Raw genomic sequence first — 17,796 nt, forward strand, 5'->3', positions numbered from 1 at the left:
CAGCTCTGCAGTGATTCATGCAATTGTCTTTCTGTCACAATCCTCTTCAATGACCGTCTGTCACGATCATTCAGCACACTCTTTTATCAGAATTGTGACTTAGCGGATGATGTTTTCCCATTTTCCCCGTATGCGGTATCAATTTTCGATCGGTGCCTCTTGAAACACCTAACACTCGGTTGTTTACGGGAGCTTGCACCATACTAACGCCAACAATATGCCCACGTTAAAGTTCACTTCCCTCCGACATAATCCGCCCATAATTACACAGTACAGTGTTCTGACCCCGACTGACACTTGCAACCTATTGAGGACACTGCACAGGTGCCGTTCGTGATCAAATATAATATCGCAACCTGCTGGCTTGAATAGAATATGAATTTATGCTCAAGCATATTTTGCCCTACCCCTGCAAAGGGATTACATAAGACTTCCTTCGTAAGTGAACATAGACAGCGAAGTAACACGTCACTGCTGCGTCTCAGGCTGTGAACTTGCAAAATAGTCGGACAACTTCTCTCGCGGGTCCCAGAGGAAAGAACTGGGTCCTGTGAGGTAGGGGTAATATTTGAAGTATCCAGTCGGGAGTGAATGATCCTGTCAGCTCGACGGAAAGCTCTGGAAAAGTTTTGGAGTACAATAACATGTGTGGGAGTAGAAACTGACTTAATCTTCAGATTTTTTTCAGCGGGTAAGTCGGTTTAGAGAGCGTGCACATGCTCGGCAGTAATGGCTTCATAGCAGTCTTTGGATTCATAAAACAGCTGGACAGTGGTGTCTAACGAAGGAGTCGAGGGTGGCAAGAGCCAACAGGCTCCAATAATTCCGTTTCTTTATGTGCAGATTTTAAATGGAATGACCACACATTCAGAGTCGCCTGTAACAATTGTTTTCCACTATTGGTCAATTTCGGCAATTACGCAATTGTCAAGCTGTATTCTTCTAACTGGTTTGATTCGGCCAGCGAGTTTCTCTCCTGCCCCAACGTATTCACCTCACATAAGCTCTTGCACCGTACAACCTCAATTATTTGATGGAGGTATTTCAGTCTCATTTCCCCTACAGCTTATCCCCTCTACTGTTCTTTCTGGTGCCATGCAAGTCTTAACACGTATCCTACCACCCTGGTCATTCCTCCTGTCAGTGTTTTCCACATGTCCCTTTCTTCGCCAATTCTGCGGAAAACCTCCTCATTCCTTGCATCGTAGCGGTACACCTAATTTTCAACATTCTTCTGTGGCACTACATCTCAGACGCTTCGATTCTCTGCTGTTCCGGTTTTCCTACTGTCCACGATTGACTATCATACAGTGCTGTGCTCCAAACGCACTCCTCAGAAACGTCTTCCTCAAGATAAGGCCTGTGTTTGATACTAGCAGACTTCTGATGGGTAGGAATACCCTCTTCGCCTGTAATTGTCTGCTTAATATGTCTCTCGTGCTTCGCTCGTCAAGAGTTATTTTGCCTCTAAGGTAGCACAGTTCCTTAACTTGGTATATTTCATGATCATCAGTTTTGTTATTAAGTTTCTAGCTATGCTCATTTTTTCTACTGTAAGAGGTCCTAGCAGATGTAATTTCGATGTATTGCTCACGCGCTGCCTGCGATATGTAAGGTGTATGAGAATCTCAGACCAGAGAGCAGTGTTGACTGCAGTAGGAACTTTGTAGCTGTAGGAGTAAGTAGTTGCTAGCGAGCAGTCTGGTCTAGTCTGGTCGGGTGTATCGCGTTGGCTGGGCCGGTCGTGGTGCAGCGATGCCGGAGCCTGAGCATTATTGTATAAGGTAAAAAAGCATCCTCGCGCATATGTAGTATTGTTATCTCAAGTCCCATGTAAATGTTTTAAAAATCTCCTAATAATAATCTTAGTCATAAAAAGTAACTTAACAAGCATTCGTTTCAATTTAAAGAATTTACTAATTTCTCCAATCCATGATCATCCCGATTATTGCAAAAGAAAAATCAGTTGTTTCCTTTCATAAATGAGAAATCTATCGGCCAGCATTGCACAGGGCTGTGCCAGAAAAATTTATTGTAAGAGCAGATATATATGCGTTATCCGGCGACTTCATTGAGGTAAGAATTTTTCTTTTTTATTCAGAATGATCTTTCAGGGCCATGACGCAGCACTGCTGACGTCCAAAATTTACCAGGTTAAATTCACAGTCAATTATTGAAAAGTTATAAGTGAGCGACAATTTAATTGAGAGGTTAGTTACACCGTATTATTACCAGGTTACAGAATTTATTTTTTTGTTGAGACGTTATAATGAATGTGAATGACATAATTATAATTTTTACTGTTGAGAAGTTTAGGATTTTTTCTGTTTTGAGGTTACACTAAATGTGAAGGAATTTTGTGGGGAGGTTACACGTGGCGACAACCGGTCAGGATCGTATTTTCTTTGCGAATTTCTGAGAAGTAGTCGGTTATATATCTGCTCTTATTTACTTAAATGTAGTTTGCATCTGGCGCAACGCATTTACTAATGTGTCACTCTTTCTTTCACAGATCATCGGCAATTTATTGCTCTTTGTTGTAATTGTGTTTGTTCCATTTTTGCTTCGTCTTTGTTTCATTTTGTGGTTAATTTTGATTTGTGAAAAATGCCGCGAAAAACTGTTAACAGTACATCGCGTTGTGCAATGAGTGAAATAGCCGACTCGAATAATTTTACCCATAATACTTGCGACACTCAGTGTAATAGTGATAATCGTCTAATTACAGATAATCAGAGTTTGCCGATCACTAGTATTGAGTTGAATCATAATGATGGGCAAACAAATTCAATTATGTCCACAGTAAATTTAACAACTGATGACGCGGCACGTTCCGATACAATGAACGCTGCCCAGTTTGACACACCCGGTTTGCAAAATTTGAATTGTGAACAGATAAATTTTTCTCACGAAGATTAACAATGTAGTCAGAATACGTCAGATTTATTTGATTCCGATGTTGTGACCAACAGTGCACGTCCGATTGGCAAACCTTTTCAAGAATTAGAGAAAGACCAAATGGTTATACAAAACGCGACAAATGCAGATACACCAACACACAGCATAGAAAATAGAGTCGCTAATTTTGGCATGGATCAAGTTGTAGCATTATTACTACAATTCAAAAAAGAACAAGACGACAATTTCAAACGAATTAATCAATCGAACAAACAACTTAATGAAAAACAAGATAACTTTAATGAATCGAATAAACAACTTAATGAAAAACTAGACAGCAATTCCAAACAACTTAATGAGCAGAATAAATAACTTAGTGAACAGATTACAGCCGTTGCCGCGCAATGTCATGATACTAAAGAACAATTACGTGAGGCAATTAAGGCTTGTGCTAGGAACAATAGTGAAGAAATTAGATCTGTGGCACAAGAATTAAGTAATACGCATGCAGCCACAACTAAATTACTTAGAGATGAAATTAGTGCAGTCGCTGAACAATGTTCTGAAAACGCAACACAGTTACGCGACGAGTTTAAATTAATGTCATCAGAACTTTCACGCACACTGGATGCGAATGTAGACCGAAATTTGATCAACAGAACAGCCAAATTGACGAACGTTTTAATCACCACCTACAAAACAGTGGAACGCGTTACCGTAAATTTGTACAGGAACAGAAGTAAAGAAACAAGTCATGGAAACAATTACTGCACAGAGACAGGAAGATAAGCGAAAGTTGTTTACGAAAGCAGAAACATACGTAGACAACAATATTGCTACAGTATCAGACGAAATTAATACTATCAAACAGTTGAACACTGAATTGCATGATGAAATCTCCGATCTTAAAACAAAAACAGACACACACACATTAGACTTTCAGACAATGACCAACAGACTTGAAAAGTTGGAACTAATACAGGATCCCGATGCCACCAAAGCAGACGTTAAGAAATTGAACAAAACCACACGTAAAATACAAAAACAAATTAATGCTTTGTGATACTGAAAACGATGATCAGGTAAAAGCACTGATTGAAAAATATGATGAATTGGCCAGTCGTATTGATGTTACCGAAAATAATAATGACACCAAATCAGACGATACGTCACCAGTTTCGCTTAATCAAACACCCGAATTCCAAATTTTACAGCAGACGATCAGTGAGATAGGTTCGTCCAATAATTCATTACGTAGAAAATTGTCATCTTTACAGCACGAATTGACGGAGATGAAAAATATTTCAGCCTTTAACACATCACAGGATACGCCAATTTCCGAACATTTGTCAGACTCACACAGCCAGTATAATTTAGTTAATTTACAGAGAGAGTATGTGACTTAGATTCCGAACAGACACAGACAAATAGATTCCCATGCAATCCTGAACGTGCCCAGACCCTCAGAGACGACAATTTTGGTCACTAACACTTTCTATCCATGAGAAAATTTAAGGTATTTAAGAATGACAGAACACAGATACACCCCTTGATCTGGATACAACAATTTTCTTTTGAATTTTTACCGGCATTGCCTGTAACGCAGAAACTTAAATTTATTTGCAGCATGTAAGAGACCTCAGGGGATTCATTACACTTCGATGAATATGTGCCATAGCGTGCACAGGACCCCGAGCCGTAGTAGTGGAATTTCATCTTTAGTTTTCTGCACTGCTGTCTTCTCTTTTACCGTACTTTACATATATCAAAACAACTCTTCAACTATCGATCTATCTATAATTAGGAATTAGTAAAGAAACCTGATACGACAAGTTTTACCTGAAAGTGACAGTTATCATTATACGCTCCAGGAATGACAACCACCAGAACTTTAATAACACACAAAATTTTAATTATTAGTATCGACAAAATTATCCCCCCCCCCCCCATGAACCATGGAGCTTGCCGTTGGTGGGGCGGCTTGCGTGCCTCAGCGATACAGATGGCCGTACCATAGGTGCAACCACAGCGGAGGGGTATCTGTTGAGAGGCCAGACAAACATGTGGTTCCTGAAGAGGGGCAGCAGCCTTTTCAGTAGTTGCAGGGGCAACAGTCTCGATGATTGACTGATCCGGCCTTGTAACATTAACCAAAACGGCCTTGCTGTGCTGGTACTGCGAACGGCTGAAAGCAAGGGGAAACTACAGCCGTAATTTTTCCCGAGGACATGCAGCTCTACTGTATGATTAAATGATGATGGCGTCCTCTTGGGTAAAATATTGCGGAGGTAAAATAGTCCCCCATTCGGATCTCCGGGCGGGGACTATTCAGGAGGACGTTGTTATCAGGAGAAAGAATACTGGCGTTCTACGGATCGGAGCGTGGAATGTCAGATCCCTTAATCGGGCAGGTAGGTTAGAAAATTTAAAAAGGGAAATGGATAGGTTAAAGTTAGATATAGTGGGAATTAGTGAAGTTCGGTGGCAGGAGGAACAAGACTTTTGGTCAGGTGATTACAGGGTTATAAATACAAAATAAAATAGGGGTAATGCAGGAGTATGTATAATAATGAATAAAAAAATAGGAGTGCGGGTTAGCTACTACAAACAGCATAGTGAACGCATTATTGTGGCCAAGATAGACACAAAGCCCATGCCTACTACAGTAGTACAAGTTTATATGCCAACTACCTCTGCAGTTGATGAAGAAATAGATGAAATGTATGACGAGATAAAAGAAATTATTCAGGTAGTGAAGGGAGATGAAAATTTAATAGTCATGGGTGACTGGAATTCGTCAGTAGGAAAAGGGAGAGAACGAAACATAGTAGGTGAATATGGATTGGGGGGAAGGAATGAAAGAGGAAGCCGCCTTGTAGAATTTTGCACGGAGCATAACTTAATCATAGCCAACACTTGGTTCAAGAATCATGAAAGAAGGTTGTATACATGGAAGAACCCTGGAGATACTAAAAGGTATCAGATAGATTATATAATGGTAAGACAGAGATTTAGGAACCAGGTTTTAAATTGTAAGACATTTCCTGGGGCAGATGTGGATTCTGACCACAATCTATTGGTTATGAACTGCAGATTGAAACTGAAGAAACTGCAAAAAGGTGGGAATTTAAGGAGATGGGACCTGGATAAACTGAAAGAACCAGAGGTTGTAGAGAGTTTCAGGGAGAGCATAAGGAAACAATTGACAGGAATGGGGGAAAGAAATACAGTAGAAGAAGAATGGGTAGCTCTGAGGGATGAAGTAGTGAAGGCAGCAGAGGATCAAGTAGGTAAAAAGACGAGGGCTAATAGAAATCCTTGGGTAACAGAAGAAATATTGAATTTAATTGATGAAAGGAGAAAATATAAAAATGCAGTAAATGAAGCAGGCAAAAAGGAATACAAACGTCTCAAAAATGAGATCGACAGGAGGTGCAAAATGGCTAAGCAGGGATGGCTAGAGGACAAATGTAAGGATGTAGAGGCTTGTCTCACTAGGGGTAAGATAGATACTGCCTACAGGAAAATTAAAGAGACCTTTGGAGAGAAGAGAACCACTTGTATGAATATCAAGAGCTCAGATGGCAACCCAGTTCTAAGCAAAGAAAGGAAGGCAGAAAGGTGGAAGGAGTATATAGAGGGTCTCTATAACGGCGATGTACTTGAGGACAATATTATGGAAATGGAAGAGGATGTAGATCAAGACGAAATGGGAGATAAGATACTGCTTGAAGAGTTTGACAGAGCACTGAAAGACCTGAGTCGAAGCAAGGCCCTGGGAGTAGACAACATTCCATTTGAACTACTGATGGCCTCGGGAGAGCCAGTCATGACAAAACTCTACCATCTGGTGAGCACGATGTATGAGACAGGCGAAATACCCTCAGACTTCAAGAAGAATATAATAATTCCAATCCCAAAGAAAGCAGGTGTTGACAGATGTGAAGATTACCGAACTATCAGTTTAATAAGTCACAGCTGCAAAATACTAACGCGAATTCCTTACAGACGAATGGAATAACTGGTAGAAGCCGACCTCGGGGAAGATCAGTTTGGATTCCGTAGAAATGTTGGAACACATGAGGCAATACTGACCTTACGACTTATCTTAGAAGAAAGATTAAGGAAAGGCAAACCTACATTTCTAGCATTTGTAGACTTAGAGAAAGCTTTTGACAATGTTAACTGGAATACTCTCTTTCAAATTCTGAAGGTGGCAGGGGTAAAATACAGGGAGTGAAAGGCTATTTACAGTTTGTACAGAAACCAGATGGCAGTTATAAGAGTCGAGGGGCATGAAAGGGAAGCAGTGGTTGGGAAAGTAGTAAGACAGGGTTGTAGCCTCTCCCCGATGTTATTCAATCTGTATATTGAGCAAGCAGTAAAGGAAACAAAAGAAAAATTCGGAGTAGGTATTAAAATTCATGGAGAAGAAGTAAAAACTTTGAGGTTCGCCGATGACATTGTAATTCTGTCAGAGACAGCAAAGGACTTGGAAGAGCAGTTGAACGGAATGGGCAGTGTCTTGAAAGGAGGATATAAGATGAACATCAACAAAAGCAAAACGAGGATAATGGAATGTAGTCAAATTAAGTCGGGTGATGCTGAGGGAATTAGATTAGGAAATGAGACCCTTAAAGTAGTAAAGGTGTTTTGCTATTTAGGGAGTAAAATAACTGATGATGGTCGAAGTAGAGAGGATATAAAATGTAGACTGGCAATGGCAAGGAAAGCGTTTCTCAAGAAGACGAATTTGTTAACATCGAGTATAGACTTAAGTGTCAGGAAGTCGTTTCTGAAAGTATTTGTATGGAGTAGCTCTGAGGGATGAAGTAGTGAAGGTGGAAGTGAAACATGGACGATAACTTGTTTGGACAAGAAGAGAATAAAAGCTTTCGAAATGTGGTGCTACAGAAGAATGCTGAAGATAAGGTGGGTAGATCACGTAACTAATGATGAGGTATTGAATAGGATTGGGGAGAAGAGAAGTTTGTGGCACAACTTGACTAGAAGAAGGGATCGGTTAGTAGGACATGTTTTGAGGCATCAAGGGATCACAAATTTAGCATTGGAGGACAGTGTGGAGGGTAAAAATCGTAGAGGGAGACCAAGAGATGAATACACTAAGCAGATTCAGAAGGATGTAGGTTGCAGTAGATACTGGGAGATGAAGAAGCTTGCACAGGATAGAGTAGCATGGAGAGCTGCATCAAACCAGTCTCAGGACTGAAGACCACAACAACAACAACAACAAACAAAATTATCAGCAACTGGAAACAAATTTTGGTAACAATAGAGGTTTTTCCCACAACAACAACAAAACCAGTCGGTTAGCATACCTAACGAACAATGTAACGTGCAAGGTCAACCAAGCATTAATGTTTCGCCGCCTACACGTATAGCGTCGGCTCCGCCAAATAGTAACGCACAGCAACAAGGAAATCACTACGTACAGACGACTCATCATTTCAATTCCTATCGCAACGCGCCGTATAGCAATGACTATTATGACAGACGTAAAAGTAATGAGCACAGTTTTCAGCGTAACATTCGGTCTTACCAGCAGCAGAATCATCCGCAACAGATTGTCATGAATGAACCAGACAGTTGGTATCATCCCGAACGTAATACGTAAGGAAGAAATAACAGAACAGTACAAATAGTTGAAATGCCACAGCATCCCCCCGCAAATAATAGCACGTCAGAAAGAATTTGACTAGATACAGTACTGGTTGCATCTTCCAGCAACGTAAGCCATACTTTTGACACACAGAATCTTGTTGACGAAAATCTTATTAGTTTTGACGACATCCGATACACACTTTTGCATGATAGACAGAATCACAACGTATGTAGACAACATCGTTATCGCAGAAGCTAACTGGTCTGAACATAATTTGATTCTGGAAAAACTGTTGCAAACTTTTCGTGCACAAGGACTCACAGTTAATCTTAACAAATCGCACTTTGCCAAAACTTCCATAAAATTTCTTGGACATGTAATTTCAGCAGAAGGCATTGCGCCTGACCCGGAAAACTTCAAGCTTTACGTGACATTACTGTTCCAACGACGAAGAAACAACTACGCAGCTTTCTGGGTTTAATTACCTTTTTCCGTAAATTTATTCATTACTCTGCTTTAGACACCTCTAGATTGTGCCAATTGACGGGCAAAAACGCTATTTGGTCCTGGGATAGCCAAGCACAGTCTGTATTTGCTAATCTGAAACATGCTTTGTTGAATGCACCACTTTTATCACACCCAGATCTTACTAGAAATTTTTCCATTGCGACCGACAGTTCTAACACAGCTTTAGGCGTACCCATTTTTCAGGAAATTGAAGAAGGCGGTACTAGAGGAATTAAAAACATCGCCTTTGCAAGTCGCATTCTGTCACCTGCTGAACGCAATTATTCTGTTACAGAACTTAAAACATTGTGTGTTGTATGGGCATTTACGAGATTTAGGCACTTTCTTTATGGAAGACATACTACCGTTTACACAGATCATAGAGCTATACAGTTTTTACTTTCAGCTAAATTTACACACGACAGGTTAAGCATATGGAAACTTTATTTACAGGAATTTAGTTTTACAATTGTTCACATTCCCGGTACACAAAATGTTGTAGCAGACGCACTGTCCCGTTCTCTCAGCAAAAATCAGCAAGACATCGCAACCAACTTCTGCCAAGCAAATTCTAGCGTCATGTATATAATTAACAATTCGCATTTGAAAACTTATTTCATCGTCATTACGAGACATAGTACAAGAGCAGAGCAAAGACAACGTGTGGAAAGAAATTAAACACCTTTGGCAAGATAGGAATAATGTTACCATCAGAAACCATTACACTGTACGCAATAATATTCTGTTTCGCCGCTCTCACCCTGACAGCAACAATTGGTTACTATGCATTCCTGACGAGCCTGTTAACAAATTAATTTGGTTTACTCATTTAAGTTACGCACATTGCGGAGCCAGAAAATGTTTTCTTATACTGAGACAGAACTGTTATTTTGCCAACATGGAGAAACGTATTCGACGAGTTTTAGCGTCATGTAAAATCTGCCAGAAAGCTAAATCAGGCACGACTTCACATATTACTCCGTTACATCCCATTGTACCCGTTAAACTGAGACACATGGCCACTGTAGACATTTTTGGTCCAATTCCCAAAACTAATAGAGGTTTTTGTTACATCTTTGTCTCTGTTGAACTCACTTTGAAATTTGTTACCTTCACTCCGTTACGCAAAGCTACTGCTAAAACTATTTTGAATGCATTTGTAGAAGATTTTTTATTTCATGTAGGGCATGTATTGAAAGTAATTTCTGACAATGGACCACAATTTCGATCTGCGATATGGACACGCGTGTTACGAGCTAGAAACATTTCTCCGATCTATATATCCAAGTATCACGCTTCTTCGAACCCTTGTGAACGACTGATGAAGGATGTTGGCAAACTATGTAGAATATACTGCCATAAAAAACATATTGACTGGGACGCACACATACTCTCATTCCAGGATGTAATTAACTCCATAGCAAATGAATCCACTATGCTATCTCCGACTATTATATTGAAAAATGTTGAACCACCTAACAAAATTAAAGAATTAGTATCTTTTCCTACATCTCGTCGACTACGTCACCATGAAATAATTGACATTGCGCTGAACAACATCAAACGTGCCGCAGAGCGATGGAGAAGACAGCAAAAACAGGTTTGTACACGCCGTGACTTTCACATTGGAGAGAAGATATTAGTACGCACACATTATTTATCCAACAGAGGAAAGAATAGGTGTAGTAAATTTGAGCTTCTACATGCAGGTCCATATCGAATTCGCAGCATTCCTCACCCCAATGTAGTACACGTCGAAACTTTGAGAACCAGAAAAAGTAAAGGCAATCACCCTGTCTCCATTAAACCCTTTATTAAATGAATATACTTTATGATTTATCACACTGTAATGCCATTTCCTGATTTTTGTATGACCAATGATGCAATTATATTTGTATGAACACTTACTGATGATTATCATATTTTTTCCTGGCAAGTGCCCGGCAAGGTAAGGTTAGCAGGTCGCTTTTCTCGTCGTTATATATCAGACCGTGCACATTTTCCATTTTTTCGTGTATGTATGATTGTTTTTCTGTTTTGTCTGTATGTATTACGAAATCTTTAAGATATAACAAACACCAGACGACTTTGACATTTTTCCTTATATCTCAATATCTTGACTATTCTACATTTTTTGCTACTGCATTAGGAGACTGTGTGTACATTTTTTGCACCTGAACACTCTCCATATTTTTGACATAATACGTTTCCTGTCATGCTATGCTGTATGCTTAGTTGTATCACTAGAAACAAGTTTTTATTTAATGGGTATGTGATTTAAATGTAAGATATTAATCCTTATTCATCATTTTCAGAAAGCAATAACGTGTACAAGAAATAAATTAAACAAACCACAGTGGTTTACTCTGAAATGCAAATTTTACCATCGGAATGAACGAAAGAAAATGCAATATCTTGTCATGAAGAGTAAATGGATCAGAATTAACAAGCATTAACCAGAATATACTATACACATCGTATGATAGCAGTCTTGACTAATTACTTTTCTTTCAGAATACGAGGCAATTGACGCAGGCTGTCAGACAGAACTACACATCTTAGTTTTAGTGATGAAATATGCTAAAAATAAGAAACTCTATAGTATGAATAGACGTATGAAATAAATGGAAATATGAATAATGAATAATGAAGTGTCCTTTTTTGCAGATGATAATAAATGATGATGAATAGTTATATGAAGAATATGGTAATGAAGTTTTTCTTTGTAGGTGATGATAGTGAAGAAGTTATAGTAATACGAATAATGAAGTTTTTCTTTGCAGATGAGAGTAATGATGAAGTTTATATATTTACTATTACTTAAGAAATGCTATGTAGTTATTTAAGTATTTGTTGCAGTTCCTTTTGACAGTATGTATTATGTCGCTTGGTATAATGACTGAATGTTTTGGAAAAGACAGCTAGAGTACATACATATTGAGTACACGTTTCATTACCTGCTAATTCCAAGTTAACTACTTTTCGGCATAATATGCGTTTCTTCTTTCAGCTCAATAATCTATTTTGTATTTTTTCCAGCAGAAGCTATTCATGAAATTAATGTGCTATAAGCAGTTAGTCATTAAACCTGTTGTATTACTTGCATTTTTATCAATTTGTGTGTATTATTCATGAATGTGATCACATATACTCTACTTGTTTCATAACCTTGCTACAGCTGACTCATGATGAATGACGTTATTAACCCTAATTTCCAGCAATAAGTCAAAAGCATATATTTTCATGCCCCAGCAGTTATCGATCCCAACGCAGTACATTGCTAAGACAAAAAAAAAAGTATTACCAGTCCCAACTATTACCAGTATACAACCAAACAATGCTACCAGTTTAAGATATACACTCCTGAAAATTGAAATAAGAACACCGTGAATTCATTGTCCCAGGAAGGGGAAACTTTATTGACACATTCCTGGGGTCAGATACATCACATGATCACACTGACAGAACCACAGGCACATAGACACAGGCAACAGAGCAAGCACAATGTCGGCACTAGTACAGTGTATATCCACCTTTCGCAGCAATGCAGGCTGCTATTCTCCCATGGAGACGATCGTAGAGATGCTGGATGTAGTCCTGTGGAACGGCTTGCCATGCCATTTCCACCTGGCGCCTCAGTTGGACCAGCGTTCGTGCTGGACGTGCAGACCGCGTGAGACGACGCTTCATCCAGTCCCAAACATGCTCAATGGGGGACAGATCCGGAGATCTTGCTGGCCAGGGTAGTTGACTTACACCTTCTAGAGCACGTTGGGTGGCACGGGATACATGCGGACGTGCATTGTCCTGTTGGAACAGCAAGTTCCCTTGCAGGTCTAGGAATGGTAGAACGATGGGTTCGATGACGGTTTGGATGTACCGTGCACTATTCAGTGTCCCCTCGACGATCACCAGTGGTGTACGGCCAGTGTAGGAGATCGCTCCCCACACCATGATGCCGGGTGTTGGCCCTGTGTGCCTCGGTCGTATGCAGTCCTGATTGTGGCGCTCACCTGCACGGCGCCAAACACGCATACGACCATCATTGGCACCAAGGCAGAAGCGACTCTCATCGCTGAAGACGACACGTCTCCATTCGTCCCTCCATTCACGCCTGTCGCGACACCACTGGAGGCGGGCTGCACGATGTTGGGGCGTGAGCGGAAGACGGCCTAACGGTGTGCGGGACCGTATCCCAGCTTCATGGAGACGGTTGCGAATGGTCCTCGCCGATACCCCAGGAGCAACAGTGTCCCTAATTTGCTGGGAAGTGGCGGTGCGGTCCCCTACGGCACTGCGTAGGATCCTACGGTCTTGGCGTGCATCCGTGCGTCGCTGCGGTCCGGTCCCAGGTCGACGGGCACGTGCACCTTCCGCCGACCACTGGCGACAACATCGATGTACTGTGGAGACCTCACGCCCCACGTGTTGAGCAATTCGGCGGTACGTCCACCCGGCCTCCCGCATGCCCACTATACGCCCTCGCTCAAAGTCCGTCAACTACACATACGGTTCACGTCCACGCTGTCGCGGCATGCTACCAGTGTTAAAGACTGCGATGGAGCTCCGTATGCCACGGCAAACTGGCTGACACTGACGGCGGCGGTGCACAAATGCTGCGCAGCTAGTGCCATTCGACGGCCAACACCGCGGTTCCTGGTGTGTCCGCTGTGCCGTGCGTGTGATCATTGCTTGTACAGCCCTCTCGCAGTGTCCGGAGCAAGTATGGTGGGTCTGACACACCGGTGTCAATGTGTTCTTTTTTCCATTTCCAGGAGTGTATTTCTAGTCCTAAAAATAATGCAAATTTCTCAGATGTATTGAATCCATTAGATCTATGTATTATTGGACCACAGACCTTGAGTAATAGTTACAGTATGTTACATTTTAAATATGTCCTATGTCACTTGAATGATGAGTTCTGAGTAATACTGAATGATGTTTTGTAATAATGCATAAATGCTATGCCAATAATTAACTCTTGTTTTGAATGATGACTTCTGAATAATACTGAATAACGTTTTGTAAAACTATATGGATACTTTGTAACTCGCCAATGAGTGCCAATAATTACTGCAATCAGATGAGTTGTGAATAGTGTTTTGTAATACTCAATACTTGCTACATGTTTAGTAACTGACCAATGACTGCCAGTGTTTACTGTAATATGATGACTTATGCATAAATGCTATGCCATTAGTTAACTTTTGCTTTGAATGATGACTTCTGAATAATGCATAAAAATGGTTTGTAACTGGCAAATGAATGCCACTATTTACTGTAATTAGATGACTTATGAATAATATTCTGTAATAATTACTGTAATAAGATGACTTATGAATACTGCTCCGTAATACTCCATACATAGTACAGAAATGTTTAGTAACTAACCAATGAGTGCCAATAATTATTAAAATCGGTTGATACACTAATGTAATTCTCAATTATGACTAGCATAAGACTTAATGTCCTTCACCTTCTGACCTAATTACCAGAAATTACTGCAATATCCGTTTGTCCTGTCCATCCTCATGATCATGGAGCACTATATGTGGTTTTTGCACTAACTCTACGTTGGTGAAAGAGTATGGATTCTACAAGAATGTGGTGTTGACATATCATGCTGTCCACCACCTTGAACGATGGAGATGTTATTATGGTCCTACTGTTTGGTGTACCTAATGTACTACAAAAATGATAACATTGAATATTAATACAACATGTCAGTGTCTTGGCTACACTGATTAATACTTCAGGGAAGAGAAGTTCCGATTGTCTCACTTGGTGTTGTGCTTCTGTAGAAAGATATGGACTTTCAGTGCAGCTACGGGCAACCTACTGTGCTACAACCATGATGCAATCCTTCCTATTCCTTTCCTAGTTCTTGTAAAATGGTAAAGACTTATACAGTGCGTTTAAATTTTTGTAAAATGATAAAGACATATACAGTGCGTGTGCACTTCATTTCATTTGTTAATAAGATCAGTTGTCCTAAATATGCTAAAGACTTATACAGTGCGTGTGCACTTCATTTCATTTATTAATATGATTAGTTGTCCCAAATATGCTAAAGAGTTTTACAGTGCGTGTGCACTTTATGTCATTTGTTAATATATTTTGTACTCAGTGCGTGTGCACTTTATTTATTTAGTTCTTGTAGAAAAAAAATGCTAAAGACTTATACAGTGCGTGTGCACTTCATTCCATTTGTTAATATGATTAGTTGTCCCAAATATGCTAAAGACTTTTATAATGTGTGTGCACTTTGTGTCATTTGATAATATATTTTGTACTCACTGCGTATACATTTTGTCATGATCTGAACTCAGTGCTTGTGCACTCTATTTCATTTTTTATTATGCTCTGCACTTATCAATAGTGTATATATTCTGTGACTGTAGACTTAGTTAACTAAATAGATTACAGAAAAATTTGTTGCTCATGGCAAGTCCAATTGACTCACCATCGCTGCCAAATTTTTGGCCCCCCATCCCCCCCAGTGGGGGAAAATTGAACAGACAGGATTAGTTCTTTTACAGATGAGACTACTATTGTAATGAATGCAGGAATGCAGGCGTACACGTAGAAGAAATGGTAAACAGTGTTCTTAAAAGTGTCATTGACTGTTTTTCTGCGAATGGTTTCACCCTCAATTTTAAAGAGATATTATTTTTGTTCTGCACATCTAGTAACACATGGTGAAGAACGCGTGGTAAAGAAACAATAAAAGGTGCGGAAACTTTAAAACGCTTGGTGAAAAAATAATGAAAAGGTTGGAAACTTCGAAAGTCTCAGGTGAGAATTTAAACTGTAAGAACCACATATTGGAACTGTTTAAAAAATGGCTCTGAGGACTATGGGACTTAACTGCTGTGTCATCAGTCCCCTAGAACTAACTGTTAAAACAACTTATTTCAGCCATATTTTCACTCAGATTCATGGCAAATCTTGGTTGAGACAAATCTGTAAGCTGACATACTTAGCATATTTTCTTCTTTCAGTAATGTCATACGGAATAACCTTCTAGGGTAAATCATCGTTAGCAAAGAAAAAAAAATTTAGTTGTTCAAAAACGTGCTATAACAATAATATGTGTTTTTCACCCACGATCATCCTGTAGAAATCTTTTTAAAGGGCTGGGCATTATGAGTGCTACTTCACAGTACATTTATCCCATCATGAAGTTTGTTGTAAATAATCCACTGCAGTTCAAAGGGAACATTGATGTAGATAATTACAATACATAATTACAGTACTAAAGGAAAAATGACGGTCGTTACTCCACTTAGCACAAAATGGGTGCACAATGTTGGAACAAAAATTTTTCACGATTTACCCACGGACATGAAATGTCTGACAGATAGTAAACAAACTTTGTCCTTCATAACTCATATTCTGCAGAAGAATTTCTATTATTATAATACATAAAAGGCAACAATTACTGACTCACATTTGTATACTAAAAAAGAATGTACTTATCAAATTCCAGCGTTTAGCCACATTCACAAATTAATCTGTAATGGAATGTAAAACGACTTGTTGCATGTCATTACGATTTATCTTGATAATTGATCAGTGGAACATAAAACTAACTAACTAACTATCAAGAAAAGTATGGAAACGGATACTGTGCGGAAGAGCCGTTACGTGATCGCTCTGCGCCTGCGTCATACGGGGTTCGAACTGTGCCACGAGAGGCGCGCGATGTGTGCCCTGACGAATCTGTAATGCTCTGGCCGCGCGCTTTCCCACTGCGTGTCGCTGGTGACAGCAACAGCAGGGCACGCGCAGCTCTCGTTCCCTGCCGCCATTACAAGCAGCCGGCAATGCCGGCAGGCTGGCTGGCTGGCAATGCACAGTGAAACCCGAGAGTCTCTCCCGTTGTTGGGAACGGGGATAACAGGCCACATCTCAGGCCGAGGAATGCAGCGAGAAACCAGGAACACTGGCATGCTCAGCATACCGCGTGAAATACCTACTCCCGTACGTACTTTCCTCTGTTCAGCGTCTCCGAGGCACACAAGTCTGGTACGAGAATACCATGAGCACGTTACAACGCTCGCTTCTTGGCGTAGTTAGAAATACCCGTAGAGAAAGAGGGACAGCAGTACATAAAATCGCTAACGGAATTATACGAAGGAAAAAAAAAGAAGTTAAACACTATTCTGAACGTGCTACACTACACTTCTCTACATCTACATACTTACTTCGCAGCCAACGTAAGTTGCATGGCAGAGGGTACCCTGTACCACTAACAGTTATTTTCTTTCCTATTATACTCGCAAACAGAGCGAGGGAAAAAACGATTGTCTACTGCCTCCGTATGACTCCTAATTTCTTCGGGGTCCTTACGGCAATCATACGTCGCTGGTAATAGCAGCGTTCTGCTTAAATACCTCTTCTCAAAATTTTCTCAGTGGTGTTTCTCATAAAGAAAGTCGCCTTCCCTCCAGGGAACCCCCCTCCAGTACACCTCTTGCAATATGCCGACGACACCGCATTCCTCGCCCTCGCTCCTACCCTCCAACGGTCCAAACGCTTTCTCCAGAATCACCTTGACCTTTTTGCCGCATGGTGTAACCAGTGGCTCCTGAAAATCAATCCTTCCAAGACCCAAGCAATCATCATAGGTCGTACCACTCGCTCCTTCCGGCTCCTGGATTTCTACCTTACCGTCTGCGCCCGTCCTGTCCGCCTCTCCCCCACCTTCACCTACCTTGGCCTCACCATTGACCGCCACCTCACCTGGATCCCTCATCTCCGCTCCT

The sequence above is a fragment of the Schistocerca cancellata genome, chromosome 1, assembly GCF_023864275.1.
Source record: "Schistocerca cancellata isolate TAMUIC-IGC-003103 chromosome 1, iqSchCanc2.1, whole genome shotgun sequence".
In the NCBI taxonomy this organism is placed as follows: domain Eukaryota; kingdom Metazoa; phylum Arthropoda; class Insecta; order Orthoptera; family Acrididae; genus Schistocerca; species Schistocerca cancellata.